Below are 20,931 nucleotides of genomic sequence, written 5' to 3' on the forward strand. Positions count from 1 at the left end.
AGATGATAAAATTATTACATTCATAGTATATTTTGTCGTATGCAAATTTATATGGAGTAGTATATTTTGAAAATTACACAGTAGTCATAAAAAGAGGAACTTTCGTAGTAGTTTGAAATTAATTCGTCAATTGTTTACTTGGTAATTTCTATTCTATTATTCTATGTTCAATACACATGAAATTAAACCAAAGTCACACGAATTTGGCTGTTTTTGAGCATATATTTTTGTGCAATTTAAAGTAAAAATAAAATTCCACAACTTGATTATGGCTCCACTTAATTTCATGAAAATTCCAAGGCAGAAATATCGGATTCTAATTACTTTTATTACAAGGAATATTTGAACAAAAAAACATTCCTCTCGTGTAAGAAAATTTGTCTTATGTATGACCTTACGTAGGACTCTTTCATTAAATTTAGTAGAGACTATAGACGTATGAATAGTCCGTTTAACAAGATGTTTGAAAATATTTATTAAGAAAATTACAGTATATACTTGTATAATGTTATATTGACATTGCTTACTTATATTTTTTTGTTTAGTGCCTACCTACAACAATATTAATATGATACTCCGTATATTTTTGGCATAATATATTGTTACAACAATAATAATTTTGAATGCATGGCACCTATCATCTTTGATTTTTCATATACGAAGTATATATTTATAAGTTTTAGTACTATATATTAGTTGAAGACTTTTGTTGATTTCATGTATTTTTCTTCAAAATGAAATGATAAACGTACATATACCTTTTCACAATTATTAAAAAAAAAAAAAACTTCATAATTCTTTGGGACATTCGCCATCATGTTCGATATTCAATCTTAGGTTAAATTTTAGCGGTTGTTTAGTTTAAAAAGAAAAAGAAACTTTATTAGACCGATCCACTCTATAGTATGTGCTTAAAATATAATAAGTAGACCTAATGAGTACTATCCAATCATTATGTTAAGGGAATTTTGACTTTTACCACCTTCAAATAACCACTTAATTGAATTTACCACCTCCAAAAAAAAAAGATTTACTTTACCACCTCATAAAAAAATTAAACATCAGTTTTACCACCAATCACCTCCAACTAATGGATTCCGTCCATAAATCCGTTAGTGGGGCCTACCTTGCACACGTGTCAACCATATTATTGGGTAAGCTTTAGAAAAAAAATTAAAAAAAACAAAAAAAAAATTAAAAAACCCCATCCATCAACCAGTGGTTGCTGCCACCGTCGAGACCCCACCACCGGACCGACTACGACCTGCCCCACCACCTGACCGCTACGACCAGCCCCCCCACCTAACCGCTACCAGCCCCCACCACCTAACCGTTACGACCAACGACCCCACCACCTAATAACTACCACCGCACCGCACAGCCACAACCACCGCACCGCACCGCACCGCACAACCACCACACCGATTTCGACCCCCTTTCCAGCAATTTTCGACCTCAAAATCCTAGCCACCACCTAATCACTACGACCAACGACCCCACCACCTAACCGCTAACACCGCATCGCACCGCACCCAGCCACAGCCCCCGCACCGGATTTCGACCCCCTTTCACCAATTTCCGACCTCAAAACCCTAGCCACCAAATTCCGACCACCCATATAGCCCCCCTAATTCCGACAACTCTTAAAACCCTAGCCACCACCAAATTCCGCACTCCTAAAACCCTAACCACCACCTAATTCCGATCACCTCCCTAGGTTACACCAAATTCCGACCCCTCCCTTGCCCCCACACGAAATTCCAACCAACCATGGTGTGTTAATTTCGTTGCTGGCTGGGTTGATATGGAAATCGGGGAAGATGAAGAAGAACCGTCAAAAAGGTGGGCCCTACTAACGGATTCATGGACGGAATCCGTTAGTTGGTGGTAAAATCGAATTTTTGGAAATTTTGGTGGTGGTAAAGTAAATCTTTTTTTTTTTTGAGGTGGTAAATTCAATTAAGTGGTTATTTGAAGGTGGTAAAAGTCAAAATTCCCTTATTTTAATCTCTTTAATATTTATTCTTCAATATGTATGACAATTACCTTGCCAATATAAGAGAAAAATATCATAATATAGAAAATAATTACCTCTGATAATTTGTTCTTGTTTCATGCTTCTATACATCTGTTTTACAAATATAGAATGTGAATAAATTAGAAATATAGGACACATTAAAACTATACACCAAGTATATAAAAAGTGGTTAATATAATTTTATTGATTAAATAGAGTACCTGAAGATGACTCTTCACATGAGATAAACTTATGCCTTTCACCCCCATCATTTGCAGAATCATTTTCGGAGTAGCCCCTAATTTAATTAACCATAATCATGTTTGTCAGAAAAAGTAAATAATAACTAACTAAGAAAACTTAGGGATTTCACTGTACTCTTGATTAATGGCACATATTTCTGAGTTGTATGATCACTTTAAAGTACATTAGACTATATATATGATTTCATTATTGTGACATCTTAGAGTAAAGTTTGATTAACTAAAATTTATAATTGACATTATTTCAGCTATACAAATTTTTATATGTCGCTGGGGTTATTTATAAGTAACCTCTATAAGTTATCCCTAACCGACTGAGTAATCCCTATAAGTAACTTCTGATTGACTGGGTTAATTCCTAAATAACTAACTCCGACCACACAGAAAAAGCACCATTTCAGCTAACTATTTGATGAATAAGAATATATATATATACCTCGCTCTAAAACAAACTACTTCGTATTATATATATATATATATATATATGTGTGTGCGCGCGCGCGCTTGTATCATGTTCTTTTTAAGGGTGCATGGGTACTTTGATCTAGGAAAATGGTTCCTAGCTAATACTCTCTTTATCTCTAAATAATTTATTTCTCAAAAAATTTTAAGCAACTTAAATTTATCTATTAATTTTCTAAACACAATAAGTATTTATATGTAATTAATTGAAAAATTGTAAGATACATATTAATTATTATAATTGGAAGTACTATGCTTTCAAAATGCTTTGGAAAAAACACTTATTCATGAACACTACACCAAAAAAAATTGCAAGTATATTTATACAAGAAAAAAAAAACATACAACATAATGAACAAGAAAAGTGATTAATTATACTAGAGTTTATTATAAGAAATATTAATTTAAAGCTTGTAATTAAGTAAGGCTTACTATCTTCACCACCAAGTCTTTCAACAGCACGAACAAAGCAGTGATGAAGATCACCCGTCCAACGAAGTCGTGGCGCGTTCAATCTCACGTACGGTCTAACACCTCTCGATCTCCCTTTCATCTCCATCATATACTATTCTTGATTTCTTCTTGTTGTTTAAAAGAATAAAAGAGAGATAAGAATGGAACAAAAGAGAATAAATAAATTTACTACTGACTAGAAAATGAGAAGGGGAAGAAAGATAGGCTGTTTTTATGCCTTGTCTTTATACTAAAGCCTTGGCTTCTAGCTTGTGCACATAATGGTCAGTTATGTGTTTTTTTGGTTTTTTTTTTTAATTAGTTGCACCCCTTTAATTTTTGCGCTGTTAATTCATATTACTTCTACATACGAAATATTCTAATTTAATGGAGCAACTAATTTGCCCAAAGCGAGTAATAAAAAATTTATATATAATCATGTTAGATATAGTTTCAACTTAAACTTTTATTTATGCATGATAAATATGGATATAAAAGAGGTAGGTGAAACTTAATGAAGGAATTATGAAAAAAGAAAAATGGGTGAATTCTTGAAATGGCATAATATTCCTCACGGAATTTTAGACTTTATTTGTGAATGTTCAATTTAGTTTTCATTATCTCGTAGAAAAAAGTGGGATTGGTAATTATAAAGACAGTGAATTTTGAATTTCTGTAGGTTATCATACATGCAGACAATTGATGACAACATGCATGCATAGTACTTGCTCCTCTGGAGGAGAAATTGTTACAAGTAATTTATATGGTTTTTTTTTTCCCAACATAATAATCTCACTAGTACTTGGTATAATCTAATATTCTCCCTTCGTCCCACTGAAATTGTCGTACATGTTGAACAGAAATATTTTTAATAAAAAAAATTAAGAGGCATGAAAACGGTGGAAAATTGATCAAATAATACAAGTAGCTAGTAAAATAAGGTAGTGATAATACAATACATAATTATTATTGATTATTCTTAATTGTTTGAGATGAGGTTTCATTCATCATGTATACTTTCATGAACTAAGATTTCACTATAAACAATTGAAAACAACCATATGATTGTATAGCACTATAAACAACCTATGCAGCAACGAAGTAAACGAATAATGGTGTTGGGTGGGTTTGGTAAACCAGTGAAGAATTCTCAAAGCCTATATAGGACCTCGAAATGCAAAGTTGATTACATGATTGAAATTTTTGAACGAGTCTTAACTATCACAATACAAGAAATTAAACTTAAAATATCCATATAATAAAATTGAACAAAACATATATGATTGTATAGGACCACACTCTGAACAACCCTAGGCAGTTGGAACCATCTACTTTGGTTTTAAATTACAAATTTAGCTAGTTACGTATATACACATGCTTCTTTTCATTAACTCGATCTTAAAGTCACCACTAGCCTTGATGTAATCAACAGATCATATACAATTCCAAACATTATTATATGTCCTTGTAATCCATCCATTATCATACTTTTTGACACCATGTCCAAAAATTCTTCAAATATAGTCCAATTTAGTGTGTTAAAGCCTTCAAACTTGACTTAACCTTGAGAGTACGTACATTTTTAGACCTAGGCTTCAAACTCTATAACTATCTCACCTCTTAAGGGTAATTATAAGCACACATTAAGTGCAATGACATATCAGATCCAATGTGGGTTCAATGTCTAAGAATGTTATTGGTTGGCAAATTGCTTCCTCAAAAAAGTACGAAGTAATAAATAAATAAAAAAAAATGTAAATGTAATGAAAACTAAAAATTCAACAAATCAATTGCTAAAAAACATGCGTACTAATATATTACTGTTCTTTGTCAAAAAAAATATATATATATATAACTGTACATAATTATGCAGTTACAGATTCCATATTGTTTGTCTTTAACGTATATTATAATGCATGCATCCATGCTAGTTTGTATATAAATTTGGTTCAGAATTTATTAGATTCTTTCCGTTTAAAAAGGGGACAATGCCTCTATATAGGAATTAGGATGTATTCTTCACCTTGTAGTGAAAGAACCATCTATCAATTCAATCCATTCTTCCATGTAGTACTAAGATTTTGTACTCCAATTTTATTCTATGAACATGAATAATTATTTAGAGTAATTATCATTCCTAATTGTATCACATGTGTTTCGAAAAAGTGGTTACGCTTTTGTTAATTAAGATACAATTAAGAAATATCTTATTGTCTCACATTGTAAAGATAAGTTTATGTTAAGTTTCCTAATGTGATTAGATTAGGGTTAAGGAAACTGTTGTATGTGTTGTATAAATTGTGCTATGTCATAGAAGTTGATTTTAATCTGTCATGATATTCACAAAGTTTTATATGCGGCTGGTTGCACCGTACGACCAACCACAATTTTATTTTTATTTTATTTTTAATTTTTTCTCTACTCTATTTCCTCTCTTCTCTCTCCTCTCCTCCATTTTCTCTTCCTTGAAGCTCCAACCCAGATCGTCGTCATGGTCGTCGATTTCCTTGAAGCTCCTCGTACTCCGTCGCCGGAAAACAACTTAGAGGTTTTTAAGGCCAAATTCAGCCATGAAAACTTTAGATCTAGATGGTCAAATTTGGCCTTTATAGCCATATTTGAAGTGAATTTTGAAGACATTGTTAATTTTTAAGGTATTTGTTAGATTTGATTTATTTTTTCCCAATTTGGTTGTGTTTTGGTTGGATCTGGGTTTGTTTGTGGGTTCGGTGAATTTTGGTGGTGGCATGGCGTATCGGGGCTAGGTGTGGGTTGTTGGGCATAGTTGGCGGTGGCGTGGTGGTTAGGGTGGGTTTTGGGAGTTGGTTGCAGCATGGTTGCTATGCGTGGTTGCTGGTGGTTAGAGTGGGTTTTGGGTGTGGGTTCGGGTTTGGTCAGTGTTAGGGTGTGTGGATCAGGGTTATTGGCTAGTGGCGTAGGGGCTGGAGCTGGTGGCGTGGGGCAGTGGGTACGGGAGTTGGTGGTGGTGGTGGTGTAGTGGATTATACATGATTTATATGTGATATTTGGTCATATTTTATTGTGTTTCCTTCATTTTCCTACTCTTTTAGAGCTATTATTCTTCCTATTTCGATATTTCTCTTCTCGGTTTGTTTGTTTTTGTTTTTATAGGATTAGGGATCGATTTGTGTGGAATTCAACTTGGACGCAAGATATTCTTCATATGGAGCGTTTTTAGCATCCACGAAGCATCATGGCAGCCTAGTCCGCAGCTTGATTGCGGTTTACTATGACCTACCGCAGCTTACTTGTGGCGCACTTCATAAAGGAGCAATAATTCAAGTCGGCAACCTACACCGCAGCAATACCGCGGCTCGCGACCTTGTACCGCAGCGCGGTTGCGGCCTCTTCATTACCAACGAATTTAGCCCTATTTTAGGGATTTTAGGAGTCCTAATCCTAAGAAAAGACTACTGTTATTTTCCTAGCATATAAATAGGTTTTAGATAGTCTTTTATCTATCACTTTTTACATACATTATTTTTAGAGCTTTTGGTATTACGTTCTTCATTATTACTTTCAAGATTCAAGTTTTCATATTTAATTCCAATTCCAAGTATTGATTTCTCTTCCTTATTCTCTTTAATTTTTATTGTTATTATGTTTTCTTTAATTAATTGTCTTGTTATTTTTATTATTATGTGTGAGTAGTTTCATAATCTAGGGTTAGGTTGAACCCTAATATGGATTGATGTGTTATTTGATTCCCAATTCCAAATTTAATTAATTTATAATTTCTCTTTGTTAGGGTTGGTTTTATTATCAATGATAAACTAGAAATAGTATTATTGAATGTGATTAGGTTTACAACGAAAGTTGATTCTTAATTGAATTTAGAACCCTAATTAAAAGTGAGAGCTTTTATGCATGAAAATAGCTAATTGTTCTTTCTAGGGCTTATAGGATGTCGTTCTCAATGTCTTTAATATGTATGATTCCATGAAAATAGGTATGATTGCATGTTAGGGAAGCTATTAGTTGATCGAAAGAAACTCTTAGTATTGTTTTAGGAAGCATCCGTCCTGTGGAATATTTATTGATTTAATTGAGGGAAAGGGATTTTTCTATTGCATTGATTCATATTAGTGGGGATACTTAATCTTAGATGTCTTTAGTTCTTGATTAATTCATTATTATAATTTTCTTTGCTTGATAGTTCGTAATTGTTCTAGAATAGATGTCTCGATATTGATTGGTTACTTGCTTAGTATTGATTTGAGTCTGTTTAATTAGTAGTCCTTAGTCTCTTGGGATTCGACCCCTACTTGCTCAACTACATAGTAGAGTTAGTTAGGTTATTTTTGTTAGGTACGCGACACGCCTATCAAATTTTGGCGCCGTTGCCGGGGATTAGAACAATGAAGCCATCAATTACTTTGACATTGATTTTAATGGGGATGCAGAGTGTAAGGAGAAATATGAGCAGCTATTTAAGCGAGGAATCGTTGCTACACGCTATGGTGACCTTGATACTTTGACAACCTTACACATTGAGGATGATATTCGTTGGCTTTTCGATAATGTCAGGATGGGCAACTTCTTATGACTAAGTTCCCAACATCACAGAGAGCAACCTTGGAATTCTTAAGCTCCCTAAAAGTCCAATTATTCCCAAACCCATCAAGTGGCGAGACTAAGATCACTTTTCGGCTATTCAACAATGATCATACTTGGAATTTGGATAATCTTAATTTGGCTCTTGGATTACATGGTGGTGGCTCGAGAATGACCCCAATAAGATGGGATGTAGATGACCTTTGGCGGATCCTCACTGGTGAAGGCACATATGATTCCAAGAGGAGTTCTATTACGTCCGTCCGCCACCCTGCACTACGTTATACTCTCAAGTTGTTTTCCAATACAATTTTAGGTCGACAAGAAGGAATTAGGGTTCGTAAGGATGATTTATATATGCTCCATCACATGCTTCATGTTGAACCTATAGACATTGGTTCCTTCTTTATCCAACAACTGCAACACGTAGCCAATAATAACACTAATGGAGGAAAAATTGTGCAAGGAGGGCTTATCACTCGCATTGCAACTTATCTAGGATACAATGAAGAACTCAAAAGAGATGGTTTTGTAGATGGGATCGATGCGGTAGAAATTCCTTCTAGTTAGTTGAAAAAGAAAGATGGAACCACCCTTTGGTGCACTCATAAAGATGAAGATGCATTTCCCCCTACTGAGCAAATATCTTTGAAGGATATAAATAATTGGTCCTTTACTCATTCTTCACTGAGAAATCAAGCACCATTGCTTCCCGAGCCACCCGTTCCATCATCTCCTCTTGAAGGTGCTAGAGTTTCTCCAATGTCGGTTGAACAAGCACTTACAAAATTGCAACAGAGTGTTGATCAAATCAAGGCCGAGCAAAAGGAAATCAAGGATCATTTGGCTTCTTTATCGAAGGCTTTCACTGACTTTGGTGTTTGGTTGCGGTCTCAAGGGTTTCAAAACCCTCCTCTTCCCCCTCAATGAGGGTTTGTGAGTATCTTCTCTCCTTACTTGTCTTGTTACTTTACCTTTTCTATGTGGACATTGCAAAATTCAAGTATGGGGGGAGGTTTAGTATATATTTATTGCTTTTTAATATAGTTTCACCGCTTTGAAAAAAAAAATTAGAAAAATAAAAAAAATACAAAAATACGTTCCAATGAATGATAAATCATGCTTCCCTGTGCCCCATACTTAAAAATTGTTTTGATTCTTGGTATATGATGATGAGTATTGTGGATAAGTTAGCCATGATTTGATATTTGATTGCTTGGATGTCTTAACATGCGTCAATTTTGCCCAACTGCTTGTGAATATAGTGCTTAACTAGTTGATTTGGTGAGGAATGTGTGTTAGTTCCTACTATGTCAATGAATTTGAGTATTGGTTTGTGACTATAAGTAATGTTTTACAACTCATTATTATGCACATTGAGGAGGACGAAGGCGTTGTTCTTTTATGTGACTTCAAACGATATTAGATACAGTTGTTCCCTTCTTGCTACCCATGTTGTTGCCATGACCTTTTTGTTGTTTATTAGCCACATTACAAGCCGATTTTGCCCCATTGGTTACTAGTCCCAAGCTTAGCTTGGGGGAGCTATTAGTGAGTGAGGTGAGAGAGTTTGTAGTGTGCTTATTATTTGCACAATTGGGTGGTGTTAAGAAGTTGTAATTGTTTTTCATGGTGGTTTATTTTTGATGATTTGAGAGTTGAATTTCTTGTGAGAAAAAAAAGCATGATGAAAAAAAAAAAAAAATTGAAGTTCAACAAAAAAAAATGAAAAGGAAAAAAAATAAGTGAACTTCAAAAGGAAAAAAAATTGTTTAATGATTCAATTGTTCTAAGTGAAGGTTGATCAGAAGAAAAAAAAAATGAGTTTCAATAAGAAAAATCAAGTTGAAGAGTTCAAGGTTTGTTTATTCACTGATCAAGTTCTACATTGTTATATTTTTATGAGTGTAATTGTAAGTGTTGGAAATTTTTGATATGATTGGATTATGTTTGGTGAATTTATGGTGGAGTTGAGTTATGTTGGAGATGATTGGTCATTATCTATTTTTGGTCTTGGTTTTGTTAGGATTTTAGCTCCCTTAAGCATTGCTTTTCTCTCACATTTTCCCAAATTTATCCTACCTCTTACCCTGACCTTACATTACAAGCTTTAAAGACCTTCCGACCTTTGTGCATAGAGTTGTGTGAATGTGAAAGTAGTTACTTATCAATGCAAGGAATGACTTGACATATTCCGAGTCGACTATTAGGTTGAGTGTATGTCTTTTTAAACACACGAGTGCGTGATTTGGGAGGGCATTGTTCACATGATGGGGTTGGGATGGAGAGCGATCGAGTACATCTTTTACTCGCCACATAAATGAGAGTCGAGTGTGTGAGCACTAGTCTTGAATTCTATATGCTCTTGTGGTTTGCTCTATTTGACAATTGTTAGGGAGGATGAGTGATTAAATGGATTATATTGGTTGATTTTGAAGCATATTTGTTAGATTTACCTTGAATTGGTTGTTCTTGATTTTGATTATTTTTGGGGTGAAATATTGATTTATTTATTAATTGCTTTACTCGAGGACGAGCAAAAGTTTAGCTTAGGGGAATTTGATAACACGATATTATACATGATTTATATGTGATATTTGGTCATATTTTATTGTGTTTCCTTCATTTTCCTACTCTTTTAGAGCTATTATTCTTCCTATTTCGATATTGCTCTTCTCGGTTTGTTTGTTTTTGTTTTTATAGGAATAGGGATCGATTTGTGTGGAATTCAACTTGGACGCAAGATATTCTTCATATGGAGCGTTTTTAGCATCCACAAAGCATCATGGCAGCCTAGTCCACAGCTTGATTGCGGTTTACTATGACCTACCGCAGCTTACCTGCGGCGCACTTCACAAAGGAGCAATAATTCAAGTCGGCAACCTACACCGCAGCAATACCGCGGCTCGCGACCTTGTACCGCAGCGCGGTTGCGGCCTCTTCATTACCAGCGAATTTAGCCCTATTTTAGGGATTTTAGGAGTCCTAATCCTAAGAAAAGACTACTGTTATTTTCCTAGCATATAAATAGGTTTTAGATAGTCTTTTATCTATCACTTTTTACATACATTATTTTTAGAGCTTTTGGTATTACGTTCTTCATTATTACTTTCAAGATTCAAGTTTTCATATTTAATTCCAATTCCAAGTATTGATTTCTCTTCCTTATTCTCTTTAATTTGTATTGCCATTATGTTTTCTTTAATTAATTGTCTTGTTATTTTTATTATCATGTGTGAGTAGTTTCATAATCTAGGGTTAGGTTGAACCCTAATATGGATTGATGTGTTATTTGATTCCCAATTCCTAATTTAATTAATTCATAATTTCTCTTTGTTAGGGTTGGTTTTATTATCAATGATAAACTAGAAATAGTATTATTGAATGTGATTAGGTTTACAACGAAAGTTGATTCTTAATTGAATTTAGAACCCTTATTAAAAGTAAGAGCTTTTATGCATGAAAATAGCTAATTGTTCTTGCTAGGGCTTATAGGATGACGTTCTCAATGTCTTTAATATGTATGATTCCATGAAAATAGGTATGATTGCATGTTAGGGAAGCTATTAGTTGATCGAAAGAAACTCTTAGTATTGTTTTAGGAAGCATCCGTCCTGTGGAATATTTATTGATTTAATTGAGGGAAAGGGATTTTTCTATTGCATTGATTCATATTAGTGGGGATACTTAATCTTAGATGTCTTTAGTTCTTAATTAATTCATTATTATAATTTTCTTTGCTTGATAGTTCGTAATTGTTCTAGAATAGATTTCTCGATATTGATTGGTTACTTGCTTAGTATTGATTTGAGTCTGTTTAATTAGTAGTCCTTAGTCTCTTGGGATTCGACCCCTACTTGCTCAACTACATAGTAGAGTTAGTTCGGTTATTTTTTTAGGTACGCGACACGCCTATCAAGGTGGTGTAGGATTAGGGGTTACTTACTTGGTTTAGGGTTACTAGGGGAGTTACTAGATCCGGTTAGGGGTTACTTAGTCTGGTCAGGGGTTACTTGGTTGGAGGGGGTACTAGGTTAGTGGGGTTACTTTGTCATTTGATGATTTGGCACTCTGTCGCATGGTGCGGCCAGCCGCACCAGAAACGCGCTGCATGATATTTAGGTTAAGCTAAAAAAGAAATTTGTAAATTTTTAACGTTGAAGTGAGTATATACTCCTAGAATAAAGTAAGTAATTAATTATTTTTTATTTTTTGAAAAAGGGATAGTTCTAAAATTTTATATACTTTACGATTCAACTATCTTAATCTTTATATGAGAGTGATAGATAATTCAAGTGGTTAAAGCTCCCCACTCGGTTCCAGGTGATTCTGGGTTCGATTCTCATCATCCTTCCCTTATGGCTCTCTAAACACTAAAATAAAAACTTAATCTTTATATCCTTATTCATTTCAGTAAACCATAAATGTCCATGTCAATTTTCATGGTAGTGCACGCGCCTAAACAAGTTTTTTTTAATTATAATTTATTTACTGTAATTTCTTTGTCCGTATTCTCACTCATGCACGGAGAAATAATGTGTGTTATTCAATGGATTGTCACTAATCTGAAATAATATGAGTATTTTATAGGAAAAATTGTCAAGTACAATATGACCTTTAGTCTATCTTCCATAAATACAACAACTTTTTGCTTATTTTTAATAAAACAACATTCGATACCGATCTTCCACAAATAAGGAAATAGGATAAAAAATCGGTGAACGGTTTCATAGGTTAAGAAAGAACACATGCCACAATATGATTGGTTAGAATTTTTAAATTTCAATTTAACATATTTCTTTTTAAAAATTGATGAATTTTTTTTTACAAAAAAAATCCCCCCTTCTAATCTCCCTTCCCCTGGTTAGCCACCTCACAGTGCCCTCATCCCCTCCTAGTCTCCTACCATCTATTTCTTGCAGCACTACATCGTTATCTCCCCATCTTCGACCCCGACCTATGCTAGTTTGCAAAACCCTCGCTCTTCTTCTCCGACCCTTGCCAGACCATGAAACCCTTCCCACTCCAACCCTCAATCCTAACCACAACCCTCGCCTAGACTATCCCGCCAGACCCCTACCCTGTTTTAAAAAATTTCAATTATGGAGCTAGAGGGGAAGGGTTTTCAGCTAGTGGTGGCCAAAGTGGAGAGCCGTGATACAATCTGGACCCCCACCCCTCTAGCTAGCTATAGCGAAACCGATAGCACGAGCACCAATATCCTGAGTCCTAGCGAACGCCTGAACCCTCTTCAACAACAAAGCAACATCCTTCTCTAATTCCCCCAATGAAGAAAAGGAGATAAATGAAGAAATCTATAGCCAACAGCCCTGCAACGCGTCCCATACTTGTCCCGCTTCCGCTGAACCACAACCGACACAACATGACCAGAAACGAAGTCAGACAACCCATATATTATTGTGAATTAATAATTAATTATTGTTAATTCATAATTAACTATTAATTATTACAACAATAAATTTGGAGCTATATTGGATGAGATTGACAACTTGAATTTCCTACCCACCATTATTGCAATGACATAAAAACCAACATAAAGATGGAAGAACAAAGGTACCCATTAAGGATTTGGACACCTGTTATCTAGTAAGAGCAATTATTGGTGGATAGAATCATAGAATAGGTTAACTACATACAAAGAGAGATTGGAAGTACACATCAACATATGTATTTTAGGAAATAAATCAACAAAGATATAGAATCAATTGAAAAAGGTAATAAATCAATATTGATTATGTACCAGAAATGGAAAATAATAGAGGAGATCTTTTGTTAACATATTGGGATTAATAGACTAAGGCCCCAATCACTTCACCTTATTTGCTTAAATGAAATTATTTTTATTAAAACAAGATTATATTTGCTGAACTTAAATTATTTTTACTTCACTTAAGTTATTTTTGCTGAACTGGATTTGTTATTACTGATTTTCTATTATAATTCTTCTTTAGAAAACTAAATTTTACTGAGCATAACTTATTTTTACTGAGCTGAAATTATTTTTACTGAACCGAAATTAATTTTACTGAACTGAAATTATTTTTACTTAATATTATTTTTTTAAGGTGAAGTGAACAAGGCCTAAGGCCCTGTTGAGTTTACCTAATTTTTGCATAATTTAATTATTTTTACTGAATTGAAATTTAATTTACGGAAACTTAAATTATTTATACAGATTCTCTATATATTTCTTCTTTAAGTTTATTCATTTTTACTGAACTAAAATGATTTTTACTGAGCTGAAATTATTTTTGTTGAACTGAACTTATTTTCATTGAACTAAAATTAATTTTACAAAACAGAAGTTATTTTTACTGAATAATACTTCTGTAAGGTGAAGTGAACAAGGCCTAATCAAACCAAAAGTATTTGTGTGTTTTATATTATAAATGAGAATAATCACTCTTAGAGGAAATGTCTCTAATTTTATAATTAAATCACAAGCCTTTAAGTCGTGTACTCTTATAAAGTCGCACTATTTTCTTCTTTTTACTAAGTACAACAAGTGAAGAACAGTACAATACATTTTAATACTCATTTTATGTCTTTAAATTAAATTATATTTTTTTTATATAGGTAATTAGGCATGTTTAAAAATCATGTACTTTTTATCATAATTGAATAAAAAAAAAACTTTTAAAAACGACAACAATTTAAACTTTGAATAAGTTTTTTAAAAAAAAATTAAAACTTTAAGTCACTGTTTCATTAATAAAACAAAACAACTACTAAACAAGTACACAATATAATGTTTAACATATCAAAAGCAAGCATGCACCACAACAACAAAATGATAATTATAGTCCACAATAGACACTAAAAATTTTGTGCATCTTAAAGAAAACAAAACAACATATCATATATAGATAACTGAGACAACCTTAATAACTCCAATAGAGGTATAAGCCTAAGGATATTAGAAAGTCTAAATAAAATGAAACGACATATGGATATGAATAAATCCATAAAAACTATAAAACTATAATCCATAAATATGAATCATTTAATAATAAAGTTGTAGGTGGTAAACTTACTCTCTGCATCACCATATTTCATAACAGCACTAACAAACTTACGCTTGAGATCATCTGTCCATCAAAACATCATGTTATTTGGTTTAGCGCTAGATCGGCCTACATCAGCATTTTTGTGACCCAACCCCATTTTATTTTCTCGAATTAACGATTGGAAATGGTCAGAGAAAAGTTGGAATAGAAGAGAGATGAGGGGGCTGAGAGAGACCGGTGAGTGATGAATTAAAATAATGCAGCAAAGGGGTATAAACTCTAGAAGAATCAAAGGAAATACACGGTTGCTTTACATTATTACATTTTTCCATTTACATACCACGGTAATATTTCACACTCATATAATTATAAATAAATAAAGAAAAGCGACATAAAAAGAAAAGAAATCTCAAAGATTTTTTTTGTAATTATGTTTATGTTATTGTAAGCAAATTAATTAATATAGAAAAATCAGGCTTACATTTGTATTCTTTTCATCAAACCACTTTTTTTAATTATAAATTCAATTCATCAAATAAACAGTTATGTGACATCTATATATATATTAGCCAACACAAAAATCATATAAGCCAACAAATAAAACATATCAGCCAACAAAAGAAACATATAAGTCAACAAGTAAAATATATCAGTCAAGCCTCCCGCACTAAATAATTCATGCGTCCGTACGCACACAATATCTTCTCAAAATAATATTAATGGTTGTTGAAAATAAAAACAAATTGGGTGAACATGTTGGGACTTAAATTTGGCCAAAAAGGACCATTATTAAAGGACGGAGAAAGCATATTTATGTGAGATATTGTTTGGTTCGTCTCAATATGCAATAACATGACATCAAATATTTATCGATATTGATGGACATTAAAGATACATATTAAAGACGCAAACTCAAAATGAGACTATCAATGTAAAATGGAAGGAATATTTTTTTTGCCGTAAAAGCACTAGGTGAAAAATGAAGATTGGCATCGAGTAATGCCCACCGGTTTTTAAAAACTGGTGGGGAATAAAAGGGGGAAAATGAGGGAAGGGAATTGCCACCGGTTTAAATAGAACCGGTGGGAAAAATATTAATCCCACCGGTTCAAAACCGGTGGCTTTGTTATTAAAAAAAACTGCCCCCCTTATAAACCCCTAATCGTAACTCTCTCTCTCTCCTCAGCCGCTTTCCTCTCTCCCCTCTCCTCCTCTTTCTCTCTCCTTCTCTCTCTTCTATGTTCTTGTCTCCTTCTCTCTCTTCGATCCCATCTCCTTCTCTCTCATGTTCTTCTCCTTCGTTCTACTCATTCTCTCTCTTCTCCTTCGATCTCATCTCCTTCTCTTTCTTCTCCTTCGATCTCATCTCCTTCTCTTTCTTCTCCTTCTCGTCTCCTTCTCCTTTTCTTTCATTTCCACCATCACCAAGACCACCACCGCAACAATAACACCACGAAGACCGACATCAACAACACCGACTTTAATCGAGGTTAGGGTTTAATTCGATTTTAATCCAAAATTATTCGAGAATAGGGTTTAATTTCTAGGTTTAATTCGATTTTAAGCAATTTTTCTGGATTAAATTTTGGGTTTAATTAATCGATTTTTCTGGGTTTAATTAATCGATTTTAATCAATTTTTAAATTTTAATTCGATTTTTCTGGGTTTAATTAATCGATTTTTTCTGGGTAAAATGCATGCGTTTTTTGGGTTTTTTTTTTTATTTTGAGTTTTCTGGTTTTTTTTTTTCAGGGATTTTTGGGTTTATTTTCAATTTTTTTTTATTATTTTGAGTTTTCTAGGTAAAATGCATGCGTTTTATTAATTTTTTTTTAATTGATGCGGGTATGTTGATTTATAGATGTTAAATCGAAGAATCAAGATGCAGGAATATTGATTTAGATGTTGTATGGGGTTTTTTTTTATTTTGATGTTGTAATTTTTTATTTATTTATTTATATTGTAATTTTTTTTATTTATATGTTGTAATTGTTCAATTATATTATTTATATTGTAATTTTTTTTTATTATATGTTGTAATTTTTGGCTATATTGACTGATATTGTTCGATTTATATTCGGTGGCATTTATATTTAATACCCAAAAAAAAAGCGGGAAGGTTTGTTGCCAACCGGTGGCAATACTTGTTTTTTCCACCAAAACCGGTGGCTTTTCAAGGGAGTATTGCCACCCCCAAATGCCCAACGGTTCAAAACCGGTGGCATAGGGGGGTTTTGAACCGGTGGGGAATTGCAATTTTCTACTAGTAAAGAGAGGTGTAAAATTATTTCTTAAACTAGGATTCCAACGTATAGCTAGTCCTTTGAGAAGAATTATTATTGATGTTCTTTATGTCCTATCCAGTTTGTGTATAATATTTCATCAAAGCTATTTACATATAGACGATAAATGTGTTGGATGTTGTGTAGTTGTACAATATTCTAAACTTTAGTTGAGCTACTTTAAAATAATGCCCACATAAAACAACAACTTTTCGTTGTCCAGTGAGTAATTTTATCATGTAATTAAACCATAACCCCCATTAATATGGAAAATTTTAAACTTTATTATCCATTCTCCATTTAATTTCTAATTAATTGATGGGTTTTAAGAAAAATTACAAAATTACACATGAAGGGCGGGTAAAAAGGTAAACGAACCATTTAAAGGGTATAATATATAGTCCGTTTATTATTTATAAGAACAATCTCCTACTTTTTATAAATTATTATACATTATTATTATTTTATTATTAGGGATAGAGATAGAGATTAAAGGCGTTAATAATTACATCACTTTATGCTCAAAGTTAAGGCAAGCTTAAGTGAATTAGTGCAAATGCATATGTTAATTTTGTTGTTGCATCACTTTAAATGCCTTTGTTTTGTGAATTAAAGTGAGTAATTGAGGCATATAAATGAGCTATTTCCCCTGAATAATGTTAAAATACAAAATAATTTTCTATATAGGCCCTGTTTGGTTTGATGTAAAAGGTTTTCATGGAAAATGAGTTTTTCATTTTTTTCCTATTTTCCTTTGTTTGGTTTGTTAAGGGGTGGAAAACAATTTTTCCAAGGGTGGAAAATTTCATCCTTAATGATGAAAAACATTTTCCTTTCTAAAACAAGGGAAGCCACATTTTCCTCTCTTCCTTACCTCCTTTTTTTACTTCCCTCTCATTCATCCTTACATTTCCACTCTTATTTTTTTATTTTTTTTGGACTTTTCTTGTATGCAACCAAACAAAGGAAAACTAGTTTGCAATTGTGTTTTTCCTTGAAAATATGTTTTTCATGAAAACTAATTTTCCATTGAAATAAAATGTTTTACATTAAACCAAACGGGACCATAAATCACTCTAAAAGTTGTATTTCACAATATTGTCCACATAGAATCGGTTCATAAATTTAAAATTTGGCAGTATAAAACCACTAATAATGATTGCGGTTCTATATATAGAATTGCTAATAATGTTGGAGGCTCTATATATAGATCCATTATTCCATTAATATCATCATTGGAGGGTACTATTATATGTACAAGATTATTATATGTACTATTATATGTTGGAGGTACTATATGTACAAGATTATAACAAAGCGAGCTATATATCATATATGCATAAATGAGACAATCTGCCAACTGGTTGTTGATATAGTGGTGATTGGGTATTTGGGTATACACTTAGTAAGAAGGACTACGTGTTCGATTCCCTGCAACAACAATTGGAAGGGGACTAGAACCTTGACTCCCAAAACTGATCTTCGAATCCGAATTAACCGGCCAAAGGGTGAACCGGGTAGAACACAAAAAAAAATGAGACACCTTAATTATTAGTCCAATTACAAGCAATAACAATAAAGTTCTCATAAAATTTAAGTAAAAACAAAGAAATACTTGTAATAAGAAATATCTAGCTAGCTAGTTAATTTCATAAACACATGCAAGGTCCATGTATGATACATGATAAATATGATCATCTTAGCTAGCTGCTAAAATTATTAAAGGAAGAGTTTTAGTGAGATATCTTCTTCACAAGTTATGACAGAAGTAGTGTCAAAAAGATTCAACCTCAAAGTTGTATCTAAGTCATTATTCATCCCCTTAGGCTTTGCCTTGGAACTTTGAGCAAGATCATCGAATACCTTGTAGCCATAACACCTCTTATCGGCTTCTTCTGGCACATAAAACACTTTGGTAGCACCATCATTTGCCGCGATTTCTGACCACGGCAATGTCTCCAATAGTGAATGTTGTAACGGCATCTTGTGGTGATCACCTTCACCACCAAGAAAGTGCTTGTTTAAGGCTTTTTTTATGAGTGAATCCTTGACATGTTGTAGACGAGTTTGCCTACGAGATACTGGACGAGAGGTAGGCGAGTTTATCATCTCAGGAATTTGATTAATCAATTGCATATCCTTCTTAGCCGCATCCACGGCTTCTACATTTATAAACAAGGAGTTTTATCAAACGACACACAAGAAAATACAAGTTTATCTCCTTTTTTTTTTTTATGACAAGTCATTTTTGTAAATACATTAATAACTTTTTCATTAGAAACGGATCTCATGTTTAATGATGACTAGATAAAGTATTTGATTTTTTTACCAAAATATCAATGTGATATTGTGATAAACATTATTTTTATCATACATATAAACCTAGGCCAACGATAACTTGCTTGTGCTATTTGATTCTACTATTATATAAATGATCAAGAATGATGGATAGTGCTAAAAATAATATTGATATCTCTAAAAAGTTTAATGTTCGATCTTAAGAAATCTCTAAAAAGTTTTGAATATACTTTAATCATATCAAATATACAACCCGAAAACTTTCTCCAAATTAGAATGAGAATTGTGAATAAGAAATTTAGCAATTGTTAAATTAGGGTTAGTTCTTGATCGATCTCAAAAAAGTGTTTACAAATCTAATTGAGGTGTTAAAATGTGATAGTTATGGAGTTGTTTTCACGGAAGAAGGAAGCAAATCTTCTATTATATATATATGTATTGAATCGGACCTTTTAATTTCTTTTTTGCTGGTAATTTTTTGGCCGGTTTACAACAGTTGCACGCTAGATACATATTGGATTAAATGATTTGTACGGTTAGGACTCCGGTTCATTTTTTATGTTGATAGATTACTTGAAACTTGAATTTAGTCCTTAACTCCCTATATTAAGTAATTCAATTTTAAGCCCTAAATTTGAAGAAAACATGTATAATAGAGATACATTCAACTGTGATAACAAGAATGTAAGTAAACTATATTGTACTGTTTATGTACTCTTTCAGTACGAACTCCTACAACATGACGAAGAAAATAACTAAAAAGTCAGCCATGCAACAAACATTAAATAAATAATTACATAAACAGTTGATGTATCAATATTTTTGATGAATATGTACCTTGAATTATTGATTCTTGTCGCATGCTTCTGTACATCTGTTTGGTACATGAAAATTTGATTAATCAAACCGTCTCATTAATTAAGTATGATTAGAAGCGAATTAATAAAATAAATTAAAATTATAATAATTAATCATATGATTTGAGGAAAAATGTGGAGGGATAAAAATTGTACTTGCAAGTGGCTTTTAACATGCGATACAGTAATCCCATCAACTTCCATCGCATGCAAAATCATATTAGGTGTAGCCCCTAATATACAACACCCAATCCATAGTTAAATTCTTAATAAAAATAAGTACAACAAAATATATGTATCAAAGAACAAAAAAAGTTTAATTTTGTAGCAATTTTTAGGAATTAAAAAATTAACAATAAGCATAGACAAGAAAAAATGTACTACCTCCGTTAAATATTCCAGAATTGCAACTAATGTTTAACTACATATAATAATAATTTTTTAGGCGATTAAACTTACTGTCTTCGCCACCAAGTTTCATAACAGCACTGACAAATCTACGGTGTAGATCATCTGTCCATCTTAGTCTTGGCTTCTTTGATCTTGTATAGGGCCTTATGACACCTTGATTAACACCATTGTCATGATCGACCTTCATCAAATTTTTTTTCTTTCTAGTGAGATAAAAAGAATTAAGAAGAGTTGGAAATGGAAGAGTAGAAATGAAAGGAAGGATGGTGAGGAATGAATAAAATG

This window comes from Chenopodium quinoa, unplaced genomic scaffold, assembly GCF_001683475.1.
Source record: "Chenopodium quinoa cultivar QQ74 unplaced genomic scaffold, ASM168347v1, whole genome shotgun sequence".
In the NCBI taxonomy this organism is placed as follows: Eukaryota; Viridiplantae; Streptophyta; class Magnoliopsida; order Caryophyllales; family Amaranthaceae; genus Chenopodium; species Chenopodium quinoa.